We start from the raw sequence: 19,788 nt of genomic DNA on the forward strand, positions 1-19,788 counted from the left end.
CTGTGCTCATTTTGCTATACTACATGCTATGTACCTGTGGCCATACTATGCTCTACTAAAGATACAGGTCTGGCAGCTGCAATCAGGGCTACTGCTTGGACTAACAGTAGCCTATGGTCCTTGTCTAGGATTTATCTAGTTTTTGTGGGTGGCAGCCAGGTGAATTAAATGGAGATATGATAGGGATCGCATCAAGGCATCCTGGAAGTCTTTAAGAGTTGGCACTAATCTTCTCCATCCCCACCTGAAATATGAGATACTGCTTTTGGTTTTACTCTTTTGTCTGAAGTAGACTGGGGATCAGTTTCCAAGACTCTACTTAACTTTCCCCACTATAGTAGGTCTTACTTCAGGATCTAAAACTCAATGTAGAAATTACTCTAACTGCCAAGCATGTCTATGCCTTCCTAACTATAATAGCTCTTACTTCAGGACCTAAAACTCACTGTAGAGATTACTCTAACTGCCAAGCATGTCTATACCAAATATAACATTCAGGGACTGGGGACCATCAGCTGTTCCCATGGACCCAGGGTACACATCATAAGCCAGGATTTGGCCAAGACTAAAGTTTATTATTAGTTTGGTGCAAAAGTAATTGCAGTTTTTGACATTAAAAGTAATGACAAAAACTGCAGTTACTTTTGCACAAACCTAATACCTGGCCCTTGTATGCTGCTGCTCTAATAAGAAGGCCAAGATGATACTGTTGGTTTGCAGGTATCAATGTCAACTCAGACCCTGTGTCTGTCTTCCCTGAAGTGTCTAAATATTTCCCACTTTCCGGTGTGCCGTCACCTGAGAAAAGGCCTAGATCCCTTTAGGGAAGGATGGGAAGAATCATTACAGTATATGATTATGGGATCCATCCCTCCAGGGATCTGGCCACCTGTCAACAGGTTCCCAGTCTGAAAATTGGCTCAGATCTGGCAATTGAGTGAGGGATCACGATGCTTTTTATTGTGATAACCACTCTTAGTCTCCCCATCCACTCTTGCTTTTTTTGATTATATATATGATTATATATATGATTATATATATTATATACTCTTGTTGCCTCCCCATCTGTTTTGCACATAGGGACACGGAACTCTGTTAGCCAACTCTAAAACTTGTTTTGGGTTGAACCCCCTTGACTGTCACTCTGATTTTGCTGGTCGTGATAATTGTGACTCCCCCTGACTTCTGGCAATAAACCCTGCCCTCTGGCATTTAATGCGCTTCTGGGGCCCATCATTCCCATCCCTTTTGATAAGCCAAGCTCTGTGATAGTATTTTCTAGCGTTAGCTCTATCAAAGGTGAACTGTCACTGAACTTTTTAGTGAGGCTAGTGCCTCTCTTACTAGTACATTCCTGATGGCCTTAGTGATGGTGTGTCCTCCAGGCCCTTCCATGGAACATAATTCTTGTGTGGGCTGCTGGCCTCACCTAATGTATCTACTCCAGCCTGCCCATTTCCTTGATCCCTTTTAATCCTGTTCTTCACTGTCTGCCTTTAGCAGTTCAGGCATTTCAACTTCACTCAACATGGGCAATTGCTTCTAGTAACCATCCTAACCGGAAGTTTGCACCCTCCTCAGGGACCCCGATAGAGTATTAAATCTCATATCCTGAAATTGCCTCCAAGTTAATAATGTCACTTTTTTCCAGTCTTATGTTTCAGCCTTCTTGATCAAACACCCTCAACATCCAGTCCCACATAATCCTCTATTTCCTACCAATATATTCTGACTAATTCTTTCAGCTTCTTTGAGGGGTATACGTTAGGCCTAGCACATTCCCATTTGGGCCATGACTTAATCCTAGTTACTGGTCTGACAGTCATGAGAGATAGGGTAGGTTTCCAAGAAGGCCCTCTGTTGCCTTATTCAGGAACTATCTACTTTTGAGTACTAGCTTTCAGTAAGAAAGGTAGGCAACCTCTGCAGACTGAGTGTTCAGAGGAGATCTGACAGCCAAAATCTTTGGGGGTATCCCCCTAGCTGTCCTCATCCTGTATGCCAGAGTCCCAAGTTTTCCAACTAGCAACCTAACCTTGGCTTCAATTGTATTTTAATCTTCTTGACTGTTAAGTCCTGAGTTTGGTGTTCTAGCTTTTTTCTGTTTTCCCAGGGCAAAAAGATAAGGGCCTCATTGTAAGCTACTAAAGAAGCTGTCTGGCCTACACAGTAAGTTTTCGCTTGTTTGTTAACAAGCTCTCAGATTTTCGTTAACCTTTTGTAGGCCTTAATGTAATTTTATAATAGCTGGCCAATTCCATTGTTCTTGTAGATATTATTACACACACATACACACACACACACTGAATTTTTGCCTCAACAAGGGCATTGCTCTGCATCAGAACATTCTCCCAAGTCACTCTTGTAAGTTTTTTTTTTTTTTTTGAGACGGAGTCTCACTCTGTAGCCCAAGCTGGAGTGCAGTGGTGTGATCTCGGCCCACTGCAAGCTCTGCCTCCCAGGTTCACGCCATTCTCCTGCTTCAGCCTCCCGAGTAGCTGGGACTACAGGCGCCCGCCACAACGCCCGGCTAATTTTTTGTATTTTTAGTAGAGACGGGGTTTCACCATGTTAGCCAGGATGGTCTCGATCTCCTGACCTCATGATCCACCCCCCTCGGCCTCCCAAAGTGCTGGGATTACAGGTGTAACCCACCGCGCCCGGCCACTCCTGTAAGTTTTAATGACTGAGCCACCACGTTCTTCCAGGAACTATCCATGCTCCAGCAATCACATATCCCATTGACAGTGGGACAGTTGTAATCTAACCCCAAGCCCCATCTATGTGTTTGTTTGAGTTTGTGGTATAATATGAAATAATTTGGTCTTTGTCTCCAGTTCCTGTCACAGAGCTAAAACCCTTGGAATTTCCTTGTTATTCTTAATATCCCTCTCTTGATCACATCTGAGTTTATGCTAATGAGATAATTTAGGGTGGGCCCCTAAATAGCCTCAGGATCAGGCCGGTCGCCAGAAAAACCAGGTGATTACAGGATGAGAGGATTGGAACTTTTAACTACACCAAATAACCTCCAGGAAAGGGAGTGGAGCTGGATGGATGTCAAGCTCTATAAAAACTCGGACAACATGATTTGATGAACTTCTGGGTTGCTGAAGATACAGAGATGATGGGAGGCTAGCACACCCAGAGAGAGCATGGCAGCTCTGTGCCTGCCTTCCTCCCCTTACCTCGTCCTGTCTATCTCTTCATCTGGCTGTTCATGTGTATCCTTTACAATATCCTTCATAATAAACCAGCAAATATAAGTTGTTTACCTGAGTTCTGTGAGCCAACCTAGCAAATTAAATGCTAGAAGAAGGTTGTGGGAACCCTGATTTGTAGCAGGTCAGAGTATAGGTGACAACCTAATACTTAAATCTGAAGTGAAGGCAATCTTGTGGGACTGAACCCTCAAACTGTGGGATCTGACATTATCTCCAGGTAAAATGCCAGGTGGATTACACTATTCCAGGTAGATAGTGTCAGAATTGAATTCGATTAGATAATACCCAATTGGTGTCCAATGGAGAATGCATAGTTTTGGGAACAGCCCCCCACACATCTGTTCACAGATGTGTTCTGTGTTGAGTGTGAGAGTGGGGTTGTGGGGAACAGTATGTGTTTTTTTTTCTTTTTTTACAGGGTTGCTGTAACAAAATAACATAAACTGATTGACTAATAAATAACAAATTTATTTCTCACAGTTCCAGAGGCTGGAAAGTTCAAGATCAAAGAGCTGGCAAATTTAGTGTCTGGTGAGGGCTGACTTTGTAATAGATGGCATCATCTCATGTGCCCTCACATAGTTGTTTTTTTTGTTTTTTTTTTTGTTTGTTTTTTGTTTTTTTTGAGATGGAGTTACGCTCTTGTTACCTAGGCTGGGTTGGATGGCTCATGCCTGTAATCCCAGCATTTTGGGAGGCCGAGGCAGGTGGATCACTTGAGGTCAGGTGTTCGATACCAGCCTGGCCAACATGGTGAAACCCCGTCTCTACTAAAAAATACAAAAATTAGCCAGGTGTGGTGGCTCATGCCTGTAATCCCAGCTACTCGGGAGGCTGAGGCATGAGAATCACCTGAGCCTGGGAGTTGGAGGTTGCAGTGAGCCAAGATTGTGTCACTGCTTTCCAATCTGGGCAACAGAGCGAGACTCTAAAATAGATAAATAAGTATAAATCTAGCAAAATCTCAGCTAACTCATTGTGGAGCTCTGGGAAAATATTGCTTCTTAGGGAAATTCAACATTGGACAGAAATGACTAGACCCTCATACCATTGCCATGTTCAGTCATTGGCTGGGGGCTGCCAGAGAAGATGTTACCTCAACTGGTATGCTGTGGTAGATCTTGACAGTGCTGCAGATGGAGGCAATTAGCTTACTGGTATTCATTGCAGCTGAATGGCAAGTTCTATCTAAAAGGGAGATGTTAGTGGTGTACCTCCTATGACTGCCCCACTGATCTAACCTGAGAAGGTTCAGGAGGTGCCTGCAACTAGTAGTCTAAGCATTTGATGAGGAAGGAGAGTAAGGCCAAAACAAGGCAGGTTGGTTGAAAGCTGATGACGGAGCAGTTATCCCATTAGATATCCCCAATTCTTGTCATTAGGCAAAGGCCAGTTGAAAACTGGTTTTATCAGTACACATCCACACCTATTCATTTGCATATTGCCTATGGCTCCTTTTCATTTACATATTATCTATGCCTCCTCTTTTTATTTTTATTTTTTTCTTTCTGAGATAGGGTCTTGTTCTGTCACCCATGCTGGAGTGCAGTGGTGCCATCACGGCTCACTACACTCTTGACCTTCTGGGCTCAAGCGATCCTCCTACCTCAGCTTCCCGAGTAGCTGGGACCACAGGCGCACACCACTACTCCAGGCTAATTTTTGTATTTTTTTGTAGAGATGGGGTTTTGCCATGTTGCCCAGGATGGTCTTGAACTCCTGAGGTCAACCAGTCCACCTACGTTGGCCTCCCAAATTGCTGGGATTAGAGGCATGAGCTACTGCACCCAGCCTGGCTCCTTTTTTACTGTGATGCAGTGTTGAGGAAATGCGAAAATATTTACTGCTTAGTCATTTCCAGAAAAGCTTGCTGAAAAGTTTGCCGATTCTCAATCTATGCTATTGGGGTTATTGACATCTATGCATTGAAGTTATTTGTATCTATTGTATCTCCATGGTAGAATTACTATATAATGGTGTGCTGCTGCTTATCTCTTCCCAACTGCATTCAGAGGAATCATGTTGGTAGCTTGAAATTGGCTGTAGTGGGGGAATTTTACCACAGAAGTTAGCAAATGCTACAATTCAGGCCTTTTTCTTTTTGGACAGCTGATTGTTAAACATTGACCTGTAGCATTTTTCGCTACAGGGTATTACGGGCTGAATTGTTTCCCCTCTCCGGAGGTATATGTTGAAGTGCCTACCCACAGTACCCCAGAATGTGGGTGTGTTTAGAGCTAGGGTCTTCAAAAAGGCATTTAAGGCTAGGCACGGTGGCTCATGCCTGTATTCCCAGTACTTTGGGAGGCCGAGGCAGGCGAATCACCTGAGGCAAGGAGTTTGAGAGTAGCCTGGCCAATGTGGTGAAACCCCGTCTCTACTAAAAATACAAAAATTAGCTATGTGTGGTGGCATGCACCTGTAATCTCAGCTGCTTGGGAGGCTGAGGTGGGAGGATCACTTGAACCTGGGAGGCAGAGGTTGCAGTGAGCTGAGATCACACCACTGCACTCCAGCCTGGGAGACAAAGCGAGACTCCATCTCAAAAAAATAAAAATTAAAGAGTCATATAAGTTAAAATGAGGTCATTAGGGTGGGCTCTAATCCAGTATGACTGGTGTCTTTATAAGAAGAGGAAATTTTTACAAACAGGTATTGGGGAAGACCATGTGGTAACACAAGAAGACAGTCAGTCATCAACAAGCCAAGACAGAGGCCTCAGAAGAGAACAACCCTACTGATACCTTAATCTCAGACTTCTAGCCTCCAGAACTATGAGAAAATAAATTTCTGTCATCTCACCTGCCTATTCTGTGGTACTTTGCTATTGTAGCCTTAGACTGATAGAATAAATGACCTGAGAAAGAGTCAAAAGTTCCTGCAGAAGAAATCAATTGAAACTACTTCCAAAGAGCTTTGGTATAGGGCCAGGAATAGTGGCTCACCCCTATAATTTCAGCACTTTGGGAGGCTGAGATGGGAGGATCACTTAATGCCAGGAGTTCAAGACCAGCCTGGGCAACATAATAAGACCCTTTCTCTAATGTCAGTTTAAGAAACAAATACACACACACAACAACAGCAACAAAAAAATGGCTTTGAATATTTAATGCATGGTCTTTTCCAGAAAAATTTGCACCTCATAGAAGTTTGCTAATTTCTGTGGTAAAAATTCCCCCACTACAGCCAGTTTCAGGCTACCGGCATGATTTCTCTGGATGCAGTTGAGGATAAGCAGCAGCACACCATTGTGTAGTAATCCCACCACAGGGATACAGTAGATACAATGCACAGATGTAAATAACCCCAAGAGCATAGACCAAGAGTCAGCAAATACACCTGATTCTTTTTACCCCAACTGCATTTTGGTGACATTTAATAAATTTGTTGCGCACTCTAGGTACCATGGAAGCCTTTTGGACTCTGTAAAGACCAGTTCCCCTAGGAAATAATCTTCAAGACTCTAGAATCAGGGTTATATAAAGGCAGTACAGCTTTGTTCCCTTCCACCTGTACCCTGCCTTTCGTTGGCCTCATTCCTAAGGTAAAGTGATAGCTAGGTAAAAAGCAGAAGATACATACAGCTAATGACAGTCTAAGAGAGAATATCAGGAAGGATCCAGTAGGCCAGGTGAGTGACACCTGAGCTACTTTTTGTTTAAGATATGTAGAAAGCCTTTGAGAGCTGGGCGCAGTGGCTCACGTGTGTAATCACAGCACTTTGGGAGGCCTAGACAGGCAGATCACCTGAGGTCAGGAGTTCGAGACCAGCCTGGCCAACATGGTGAAACCCCGTCTCTACGACAAATACAAAAATTAGCTGGGTATGGTGGCAGGTGCTTGTAATCCCAACTACTCTAGAGGCTGAGGTAGGAGAATCATTTGAACTTGGGAGGAGGCAGAGGTTGCAGTGAGCGGAGATCACGCCATTGCACTCCAGCCTGGGCAACAGAGTGAGACTCCGTCTCAAGAGAAAAAAAAAGCCCTTGAGAGAAAGGGGCAAGTAATATGAATGCACCACTCCCTAGGTAGTATAATCTTTGGCCTTAAAAGTTCTCTGTGACTTGACCTAGGGTGTTTTTAACATGGAAAAGAGCAAACTTATTGGGAAAGTAAATAGTCCCAAGACTTCAGGAGAATAAAATAATCCCAGTGACCTTTTATGCTGTTGTGGTGTGAATACGGCAGCCTGAATTAATATGTTGAAATTTATTAGCCAATGTGGTAATATAAAATATGGGGCTGTTCGGAGGTGATTAAGCCCCTTATAAAAGGGGTTGCGGAAGTGGATTTTCTCTCTCCCACTCTTTTGCCATGCAAGGACACAGCATCCATTCCCTTTTTTACCTTTATGCCTTCTGCCATGTGAGAAGGCCCTCACCAGACATCAAATGCCAAAATGCCAGTGCCTTGATCTCAGACTTTCCAGCCTTCAGAACTGTGAGGAATAAATTTCTATTTTGTATAAATTACCCAGTCTGTGGTATTTTGTTATAGCAACACAAATGGACTAAGACATATACCATTAGCACTTTTGAAACATGATTTACTTTACTGGCACAGTACATATATAAAATAAACTCTTTTATCCTTTTGAAAATCAATAAATATGCATTGAATGCCTGTATGTTTACTTAGATGTACACAGGCTATAATAGGAGACCTGTAAGATATTTAAACATTTATTCTCACATCATTAGTTACTTGATAGAGAGTATAAAGGACAAAAAGACTTGAAGTAGTGGGAGCATAGCCACTGCTGATTAAAGACAAAAAATAAGAAAGTAGACAATTATTTGTCAGTTAAAAATAAAATAAAACTTTAAAAAATTAAGCAAATATATATGTGAAGTTCTACATCCTTAAAAGGTCAGCTTACATGTAACTTTTCTGGAACAAATATATTTACTGAAGTTATATATATATAATATATATATATTATATATATATACTTACCAAACAAATATATATATATTTACTGAACATATATATATTTACTGAACAAATATATTTACTGAAGTAACATATATATATTATATAAATATATAAAGGTATACTTTCATTTAGCACTACTGGTAAATGAAATTCCACATTTATAAAGTATTCAAACTGTATTAGGGTTCTCTAGAGGGACAGAACTAATAGGATATATATATGGGAGTTTATTAAGTATTAACTCACATGATCACAAGGTCCCACAATAGGCCGTCTGCAGGCTGAGGATCAAGGAGAGCCAGTCCGAGTCCCAAAACTGAAGAACTTGGAGTCCCATGTTCGAGGGCAGGAAACATGCAGCACGGGAGAAAGATGTAGGCTGGGAGGCTAGCCAGTCTCGTCTTTTCACATTTTTCTTCCTGCTTTTTTATTCTAGTCCCACTGGCAGCCGATTAGATGGTGCCCACCCAGATTAAGAATGGGTCTGCCTTTCTCAGCCCAGGGACTCAAATGTTAATCTCCTTTGGCAACACCCTCACAGACACACACAGGATCAATACTTTGTATCCTTCAACCCAATCAAGTTGATACTCAGTATTAACTATCACACAAACTGAAGTGGATCATTTGGCTTTCCAAATGGTTGTGCTGTGAGATTAATCATGTATTTCACAAAATGAGCACCAATAATATTCAAAAATATTTTGCAACCAAACACACTTTATGATACCATTCAATGATTCTTTAATTTCATGAAGAAAACACAAATTCAGCACGCCCAAAATGAAAATTATGTATACAATAAAGCATAATGTAAATGTCATATAATGGTATGACATAACTTTTTACTATTAATACTGAGTTACACCATGTTGTATAGTGAGTACTAGAATACATATTTGAATACAATACTTAGCAAAGCATCTTTATTTCTTGACATAATTTGACTTTAGACATTTTATTTTATTATATTTTTTTAAGACACAGGACCTCACTCTGTCACCCAGGCTGGAGTGCAGTGGTATAATCATAGCTTACTGCAGCCTTGAACTCCTGGGCTTGAGCAATCTTTCTGCCTTGGCCTCCCAAAGGGATTACAGGCTGAACCACCGCATGTGGTGTATTTTATTTTTTTAAATATATTTTTCTACCCTCTTTTGCAGTAACCAGGACCTACCCTTAGGTGAGGCACAGATGGACACGCAGAGCCAACACACTAGTTGTCCCAAGCTGGGTCGGAAAACCTGTGTGATCACAGGGAGACCCTTTGAGAAGTCCCCCTTCAACCAAGAGCTAAAGCTGATAGGCAAGTATGGCCTCCAGAGCAAATGTGACATCTGGAGGGTCAAATTTACCCTGGACAAGATCTGCAGGGCTGCCCAGGAGCTGATGATGCTTGTTGAGAAGGACCCATGGCATCTGTTTGAAGGCAGTGCCCTGCTGCGGTGACTTATTCACATCAGAGTGCAGTACAGGGGCAGAATGAAACTAGATTGCATCCTAGGCCTGAAGATGGAGGCTTTCTTGCAGAGATGCCTGCAGACCCAGCTCTTCAAGCCAGGAGTGACCAGGTCCAGTCATCATGCCCCTGTGCTGATCCACTAGTACCATATCTAGGTCTGCAGGTGGTGAACATCCTGTTTGTCCTTCACTGACTGCGTGGACTCCCAGAAGCACAGCAACTTCTCCCTTTGCTCTTTGTTTGGCAGTGGTCGCCTGGGCCTCCTGAAGAGAAGAATTCCAAGAAGGGCCAGGGTGGGGCTGGAGTGCCCCTGGAGATAACCAAGAGGAGGGTTAAGCACACCCATCCCCTCCTGGGGTGGTGGATTGTCTAGTTTTCCAGTCAGATAATGGGATCAACACTTTGAAAACAAGGATTCTAGGGATAATGCTTCTCTATTTTCCATTGATATTATGGAAAAATGTTTTTGAATGTACATACTTTTATATTCCATTAATAAGTACAATCATCTACCCAAATCATTTTTTTCCTGCAATTTCAGTAACTGAATTTGAGGTAAGTAAAAATGCTTTGTTTTCTTTCAAACATGCACAATCTACTTTCAAAAATTCTGCAAGCATGAAAAAGAGGAGCACTTTTTTTTATAATTATAAATTTTCTTTTATTATACTTTTAAGTTTTAGGGTACATGTGCACAACATGCAGGTTAGTTATATATGTATACATGTGCCATGTTGGTGTGCTGCATCCATTAACTCGTCATTTAACATTAGATATATCTCCTAATGCTGTCCCTCCCCCCTTCCCCCCACCCCACAACAGTCCCCGATGTGTGATGTTCCCCTTCCTGTGTCCATGTATTCTCATTGTTCAATTCCCACCTATGAGTGAGAACATGTGGTGTTTGGTTTTTTTGTCCTTGCAATAGTTTGCTGAGAATGATGGTTTCCAGCTTCATCCATGTCCCTACAAGGGACATGAACTCATCATTTTTTATGGCTGCATAGTATTCCATGGTGTGTATGTGCCACATTTTCTTAATCCAGTCTATCATTGTTGGACATTTGGGTTGGTTCCAAGTCTTTGCTATTGTGAATAGTGCTGCAGTAAACATATGTGTGCGTGTGTCTTTATAGCAGTATGATTTATAATCCTTTGGGTATATACCCAGTAATGGGATGGCTGGGTCAAATGGTATTTCTAGTTCTAGATCCTTGAGGAATCGCCACACTGTCTTCCACAATGGTTGAACTAGTCCCACCAACAGTGTAAAAGTGTTCCTATTTCTCCAGCACCTGTTGTTTCCTGACTTTTGAATGATCGCCATTGTAACTGGTGTGAAATGGTATCTCGTCATGGTTTTGATTTGCATTTCTCTGATGGCCAGTGATGATGGGCATTTTTTCATATGTCTTTTGGCTGCATAAATGTCTTCTTCTGAGAAGTGTCTGTTCATATCCTTAGCCCACTTTTTGATGGGGTTGTTTGTTTTTTTCTTGTAAATTTGTTTGAGTTCATTGTAGATTCTGGATATTAGCCCTTTGTCAGATGAGTAGATGGCAAAAATTTTCTCCCATTCTGTAGGTTGCCTGTTCACTCTGATGGTAGTTTCTTTTGCTGTGCAGAAGCTCTTTAGTTTTATTAGATCCCATTTGTCAATTTTGGCTTTTATTGCCATTGCTTTTGGTGTTTTAGACATGAAGTCCTTGCCCGTGCTTATGTCCTGAATGGTATTGCCTAGGTTTTCTTCTAGGGTTTTTATGGTTTCAGGTCTAACATTTAAGTCTTTAATCCATCTTGAATTAATTTTTGTATAAGGTGTAAGGAATGGATCATTTCAGCTTTCTACATATGGCTAGCCAGTTTTCCCAGCACCATTTATTAAATAGGGAATCCTGTCCCCATTTCTTGTTTTTGTCAGGTTTGTCAAAGATCAGATGGTTGTAGATATGCGGCATTATTTCTGCAGGCTCTGTTCTGTTCTATTGGTCTATATCTCTGTTTTGGTACCAGTACCATGCTGTTTTGGTTACTGTAGCCTTGTAGTATAGTTTGAAGTCAGGTAGTGTGATGTCTCCAGCTTTGTTCTTTTGGCTTAGGATTGACTTGGCAATGTGGGCTCTTTTTTGGTTCCATATGAACTTTAAAGTAGTTTTTTCCAATTCTATGAAGAAAGTCATTGGTAGCTTGATGGGGGTAGCATTGAATCTATAAATTACCTTGGGCATTATGGCCATTTTCATGATATTGATTCACTTCTTAAAACACATACCATTTACTAAGAAATCTGTTAAATGTTCAGGTGGTGTTGCACAGTTTTCTAGGCAGAATATTTAAACCATATGTTCAGTAATAGGCACATATCTCCTTTGGACAATATGGAATCACTTTCCATAAAGCATTTTCAAAAAATATTCATGTATTTTTTAGCAATGGAATTATTTTTAAAACAAAGATTTGCTTAGAATCTTAGGAAGTCAAAGAGGTAAACATAGCAATGCTAGAGTTGAAGCTCGGTTGGGATGCAAAGGCTCTTCCACTCAGCCATCCATCCATTATCCTAGAAGCCCTGTAGGTTTCACCAAGAATCCTGGGTCCTTAAGAAATCGAGTTTGGGAACTGGTATAAGGAACAAGCACCAGGTAAGAATCTGAAACCTTTGTTCTGAGTTTGAGACTTGCAGCTGGTCATTAACTTTCTCTGGTTTTTGATTCCGTGATTGGTATAGTGGGGTGTAAGATGTAGATGATCTCTGAGGTACCTTCCAGGTCTAAAACTTTATGATCTCAAGTGCTACTGTTGATAAATTACTCCACATCTGTCCAATCAATGCCAGAGATTTAATCTAAGTTCATGAGCAAGCCAGGCTGTGCCAAAGAGGAAATAGTTCTCGACTCTGTATTTGGCATTGTTTTTAACACTAGAAGCAAATTTCATTTTTCACATTGGCTACATTCATCCCTGATCATGAACCAATAATTATTTCAACATTGCCTAGTTTATCTGACACAAATAAGGAATGTTCATGTTGTTACATATTTGAAAACTCTGGGCCGGGCGCAGTGGCTCACGCTTGTAATCCCAGCACTTTGGGAGGCCGAGGCGGGCGAATCACGAGGTCAGGAGATCGAGGCCATCCTGGCTAACATGGTGAAACCCCGTCTCTACTAAAAAATACAAAAAATTAGCCGGGCGTGGTGGCGGGCGCCTGTAGTCCCAGCTGCTCGGGCGGCTGAGGCAGGAGAATGGCGTGAACCTGGGAGGCGGAGCTTGCAGTGAGCCGAGATTGCGCCACTGCACTCCAGCCTGGGTGACAGAGCGAAACTCCGTCTCAAAAAAAAAAAAAAAAAGAAAACTCTGATTTCTAGTTCATGAATATCAAGTTGAATAGAAACTTGGCACATAGTAGGCATTCAATAAATAGTTGTTCCTTATGACTATGCTAAAAACCACTGAATTGTACACTTTAGAAGAGTGTATTTTATGGTACATGAATTGTATCTGTTTTTTTAAGTTGTTAAGTGAATAAATTAAATAGTTATATTTCTGGATGTAGAAGTAAGGGAATTTGTTGTATTTTTAAAATCCTAATTTCTGGTGCTCAGAATAAAACAACAGCAACAACAAAAACCAAATTAAAAAAAAAAACAAAAAAGCTGCTACTTGTTGTCAGGAGACATTAAAGATATTGGGGCTGGACACAGTGGCTCACACCCAGCACTTTGGGAGGCCAAGGCGGGAAGATTGCTTGAGCCCAGGAGTTCAAGATGAGCCTGGGCAATAGAGTTTATATAAAAAGAAACAAGGTCTCACTTTGTCACCCAGGCTGGAGAGCAGTGGTGCAAACACAGCTCACTGCAGCCTTGACCTCCCAGGCTCAAGGGATCCTCCTGCCTCAGTTACCCAAGTAGCTGGGACTACAGGCCCATGCCACCACACCCAACTAAATTTTGTATTTTTTGTAGAGATGGGTATTTGTCATGTTGCCCAGGCTGGTCTTGAACCCCTGGGCTCAAGAAATCTGCCCATCTCAGCCTCCCAAATTGCGAGGATTACAGGCATGAGCCACTGCGCCTGGCCACATTCCTAAACTTTTTAAGATTTTGGCAAGCATGTTACATAATAGAATTTTCCTTGCTGCTTTTTCAGAGGCAAAATAGTGACTAGAACAACTGCACTCATAAATTTCTATGGCATTTTATAATGTTTTTATGGGCTGGGCGTGGTGGCTCACGCCTGTAATACCAGCACTCTGGGAGGCCAAGGCGGATGAATCACCTGAGGTCAGGAGTCGAGACCAGCCTGACCAACATGGTAAAAACCCATATCGACTACAAAATACAAAAAACTAGCCGGTCATGATGGCAGGCACCTGTAATCCTAGCTACTTGGGAGGCTGAGGCAGGAGAATCACTTGAACCCGGGAGGCAGAGGTTGCGGTGAGCCGAGATTGCGCCATTGCACTCCAGCCTGGGCAACAAGAGCAAAACTCCGTCTCAAAAAAAAAAACAATGTTTTTATGGTTTGTAAATATTACATTTAATGCCATGAATTCACGATGCCTAATATGTTGCCTATTATTCCCTTGGGTCAGTTTCTTAATGCGGTGAGAGCCATGGGCTTGCACATTAACTGTAAACATTTACAATGTTTGGGAATTGGGTGCAGTGGCTTGCACCTGTAATCCCAGATACTGGGAGGCTGAGGCAGGAGGCTTGCTTGAACCCAAGAGTTCTAGGCCAGCCTTAGCAACATACCTAGACCCTGCCTCTATAAAAAAAAAAAAAATGTATCAATTAGTCAGGTGGGTGGCAGCACGTGCACGTATTCCAAGGCACTTGGGAGGCTGAGGCAGGAGGATCATTTGGGCCTAAGAGTTCAAGCCTGCAGCAATCTATAATCATGCCGCTGCACTCCAGCCCGGGTAAGAGTGAAACCCTCATCTCTCTAAAAAAAGAAATTACAATATTCAATCAAATGCACATGAATATAGTATTTTTATATACTTCCTTCTTTCTGAGTAAATGAATATTTGTTGGGGGAAATCTTATAAATTAGTTTAAAATAAAAACTCTTTACATTTGGTTTATTTATTATCTTTACTATATTATTAATGAGAGGGCAGCCCCATAGACTATTTTTTTTTTTTTTTTTTTTTTTTTTTTTTTTTTTTTTTTTTTTTTTGATGAGGCATGCCCTCCCCCCCCCCCCCCCCCCCCCCCCCCCCCCCCCCCCCCCCCGGCTAATTTTTGTATTTAATAGACGGGTCACTGTTACAGATTATCTCTACTCGATCCCCCCCCCCAGGCAACCTACCCCCCCCCACTATTTTAAGAATTCTATAGCCTACATATATTTCAGAGGCAAAAGTCCTTTAATTCTGCTTTAAAAACACTTCATTCAGTAACGCAAGGTACATACTTTTTTTTGTTGTTTTTTGAGACAGAGTCTCACTCTGTCACCCAGGCTGGAGTGCAATGGCACGATTTCGACTCACCACAACCTCTGCCTCCCTGGTTCAAGCAGTTCTCATGCCTCAGCCTCCCAAGTAGCTGGGACTACAGGCTCACACCACCACGCCCACCTGATTTTTATATTTTTAGTAGAGACAGGGTTTCACCATATTGGCCAGGCTGGTCTCGAACTCCTGACCTCAGGTGATCTGCCTGCCTTGGCCTCCCAAAGTGTTGGGATTACAGGCATGAGCCACCACGCCCAGCCAGTACATACTATTTAAACTCATTGTTGACACATCATTTATATCTCTGATATAACCCGTAGAACATAGAGGGTCCTAAGTAACTGTCTAACCGTCTCATTTTATAGATAAGAAAAGTAAAGCCCGAAAAGCTTGCATGACATGTCCAAGACTACCTAGCCACTTGATGGCAGAGTTTATGCTTCAGAATTACCTGAAAATTCAAAAGATAATTCAAAAATCATTTACATTATCTAAATTCACAAACGAACCTGATGACTTTTCCTGATCCTATATCCTAATTCTCATTTGCTGTTTTTCTCCTCTTGATATGTTAATATTTACATACATCTTAATTATTTACAGAGTATTTGAGATAACCCAGCAGCATATTGCATAAAACTCTTAGGTTTGCTTTGTACTATAGTAATACGTTTAGATTATTTATTTATTTATTTATTTATTTTATGTATTTTTTGAGACGGACTTTCACTCTTGTTGCCCATGCTGGTGTGCAGTGGCGTGGTCTTAGCTCATTGCAACCTCCGCCTCCCAGGTTCAAGCCATTCTCTTGTCTCAGCCTCCCAAGTAGCTGGGATTACAAGCATGTGCCCCTATGCCCGGGTAATTTTTGTATTTTTAGAAGAGACAGGGTTTCACCATGTTGGTTAGTCTGGTCTCAAACTCCTGACCTCAGGTGATCCATCTGCCTCAGCCTCTGAAAGTTCTGGGATTACAGGTGTGAGCCACCGTGCCCGGCCAAGTTTGGATGATTTCTAAAAGTCATTATTTACAGCACGTTATAATGACATCTATACGTCTGTTAAAAATTATTGTTTATATAGGCTTTGAACATTTCTGGCAAAAACTGTATTTGTTTTTGTTCTCAATATTGTAGTACTCACTTTAATGCTGTAACCTGAGGAAACTGAAGATCAGAAGCATGAGGAGAGACATTTTTATGTACTTGTTTCTCTTAGTTAAAAGATGAGTTCCCTCAACCTTGGTTTTCCCACGCAGGTTTGTCTCTGCTTCAGAGATGAATTGAATAATTATTCTCACCAGCATCAGGTGTAGTTAGTCAGTTTACCAACATATTTATTATATCACCAGAATACTTTGGTCATCAGTAATCATTTTTTATGATCCGCTTACTGACCAACCAGAGATTCACTAAATACACACCACACACACACACACACACACACACACACACACACACACACACACAGACTTGCAAAGCTACAAATCAGGTTCTATGGTGGATGATGTGGTATGGCCCCCACTGCACCCCCCAATTCTAGCCCCTTAAGGACTAAGACACTCATGGGCCCGTTTGCCCAGAGTGTTGGCTGCTGACTGCTGGCAGCTACATTCTTCGTGTGAAATTGTTCTTTACATAAAGAAGCTGCCTCACTATCGATGTGGGAATACAAAGGCTTGGATCCTTGGCTTTAATTTAGGACTTCTCTGAAGGGGCTTCAGAGCTCCCGTGGGTCAACTGAGGCCTCTGTCATAACTTCATCACAGTTCAATTTCTCCCTCTCTAATCCTACTTCCTTACCTCTCACAGATCATGTTCCTGACAGAAACCCTCCTTTCCACAACAAACCTCCTACATGCGCACCTCAGAATCTCAGTCTATTTCCTGGGATCCCAACTTGCAGCTGCTTACAAATATGTGTGTGTGGAAATGGAAGGAGAGAAAAGAAGTTTGAATGAGTTGATTAGTTTTGCCTATCACATGTGGCGTAATCATGGGAGAAAGGCCAGGAAAACAAGGCTTGGATATTAAATTCATTTTCTTATATAATACTACTGGTTCTATTTTATCTATAGTCCTTACATTGGATTATTGTTTAATTACCTCTGAACGTTAGACTACCTCATCCTTCCATTCTTTACCCTCTTTTCTCTCTATAATTCCATAAAGAGGCCAGATGTGGTGGCATACATCTGTAATCCCAAAGCTTTGGGAGGCTGACATGGGAGGATCAGTTGAGGCCAGGAGTCTGAGACAAGCCTGGGCAATATAGCGAGATCCAGTCTCTTAAAAAAAATTATAAACAATCTTTTCTATTCAGGTAAGTCCTATGAATTTAATTAGCACCTATACACACATGGATTCCTAAATCTTTAGCTCTAATTCTGACCACTTTCTGAGGTTTAGATAAGAATTTTCAAAACCTATTTGACCTCTGAACTTGAATTTTTGACAGACACTTCAAATTTATTGTGTCCAAAACTAAATTCATTACTATCTAAACCACTTCCCCATATAGTCTCTATGTTTTAATACAGTCACTATCTGCCCAGTTCCCCTAAAGTAAATGATCTAACCATTGTTAATCTTCCCATATGTTATACTAATGATTGATCACCAAGTCTTGAAAATTCTAATCAGAAATGTAAAATCTATTTTTTCCACTACTTAAGTCTTGTCATTTTATTTTCTTTTTTGGTCTGAAAGGCTACCTACATATTCAATTTTAGTTCTTTAACCATCCTCCCAGTTTTTTGGTGTAACTCACCACATACCACCTACCTTTAGGTCTATAAAAGAAACTGTATCCAGCGGTATTTGTGAAAACCAATTTAGGCCCCACTTCCCTGTTTCTGATCCATTACATATCCTGAGTTCTTATTCTGTCTCTTTTACTTCAAATTGGCATTTATGTGTGTGTTTGGGCTCTTGAATCCTATCTATCCTGTGGGATACAGACTTGGCTGTCTGTACTCTGGACCCCTGCAGGTGATGTTATCATTCTCATACTCTGAGCTGAAGCCTCTGGGTACTAAGGATGTAGCAGTCAGTCAACAAAAATTACTATTCTCGTAGAGTTTACATTCTAGTGGGAAAAGTGCATCTGTTGAAGCTCAGAGATGAGGGAGGGGAATAACCATAATATTTACACTTTCTCACCTGGCTGACCTAGTTTGTTAAAGAGGAAGAGAGACTGTTTGTCCAGCAGATTGTACCAGCATCTCCTCCCATAGTTGTCCAAGGGATCTGTAAGCCATTGCTACTTCACCCTCTTCAAACATATCTTGCGATCAATTTAAAAAAAAAAACAGCCTTCCTTGCTTAAGCAACTGCAAATTCATATGAAAGCCTGAGACTCATAATTGGCATGTGTAGTAGGGTGATATTTTACAATATTGTAAGGATAGAATGTAATCTTCACAGCTTTCCTTTTCCTTGGTTTGAGGCTTATTACGCAAAAGGAGCCAGAAGATTATTACACAAAGGAAGCTACACCAAAAAGGACACTGATTAGCTTTGAGACTCAAAGCTGACTTTCCTGACCTCTCTAAGAAAAGAATTGTCTTGCAAACCTGGAGAATGAAAGGGTTTCCCAAATTCCTTTTGCTGGCATTAACACATCAAAGGCTAGGCCTGATAGCTATTAGGCTCTCACATCACCACTACCCACAATAGGAAACATCATATTGTGATCCAGTTGACATGTACCTAGACCGAATATTATATGTACATGTGAACTGGATCATAATATACATACAGACACACATATGCATTATCACTGAAACAAAATTTAACATGCATTTTGATATATTCTATCCACTACAATTTTATTTCTTTTTAATACACTATTCACAGCACACTGAACTGTGATGTGCATTAAAAAAAATACCACCTAGGATTTTTCAAAAGGGAGAATTCAGTGAGACAGAAAAAGAAGTTAATTCTGCTTCTGCTGGGGGGAGAATTGGGGATGGTAGGGTTGGGGGCTGTGCTTAGGGAAAGGATCTGAAGAATCAGAATGTTCAAATTCTTGGTGTTGAGTAGGTTTTGATCAGAGGGAAAATACCTTACAGTGAATAGAATTATTTGATGTCGGTTATTAAAAGCTGAAAGTTTGAAGTCACTGCATTCAGGGGGAATTGTAAGGTCACCAAGACATTGTAAAAAAATAGATAAGGATGAGGCAACTGCAGAATGTTTACATTCTTACAGGGATAAGCACAGGATAAGCTAAAACCACAGCTGGTGTTTGACCAAAGAAGAACTGGCTATAACTGACATTGCTCTGTGTGGGTCCCTCCTGATGACCTGGGCAATGAAATTCCTCCTTATGATAATGATATTATAAAAAGAAAAAAGTAAGAAAATGAAGTAATTGGTAACCAGTGGTGGAGCAATCTGTGGTCTAGTTACTGTCATCTTGAGGGAAAGACTGGGGAGCACTTGTGTTTGTGGTGGGTTGGGTGGTGGTGGCTGCAGGTGGAAAGTTGTGCAAGAAAGATGAGACCAGGAAAATGATAAATATGAGGTAGGCATAAAAATGTACAGACTTGCAGGCCGGGCGCACTGGCTCACGCCTGTAATCCCAGCACTTTGGGAGGCCAAGGCGGGCGGATCACCTGGTCGGGAGTTCGAGACCAACCTGACCAACATGGTGAAACCCTGTCTCTACTAAAAATACAAAAAATTAGCCGGGTGTGGTGGC

The sequence above is a fragment of the Nomascus leucogenys genome, chromosome 2 (assembly GCF_006542625.1).
Source record: "Nomascus leucogenys isolate Asia chromosome 2, Asia_NLE_v1, whole genome shotgun sequence".
NCBI classification, from domain to species: Eukaryota; Metazoa; Chordata; class Mammalia; order Primates; family Hylobatidae; genus Nomascus; species Nomascus leucogenys.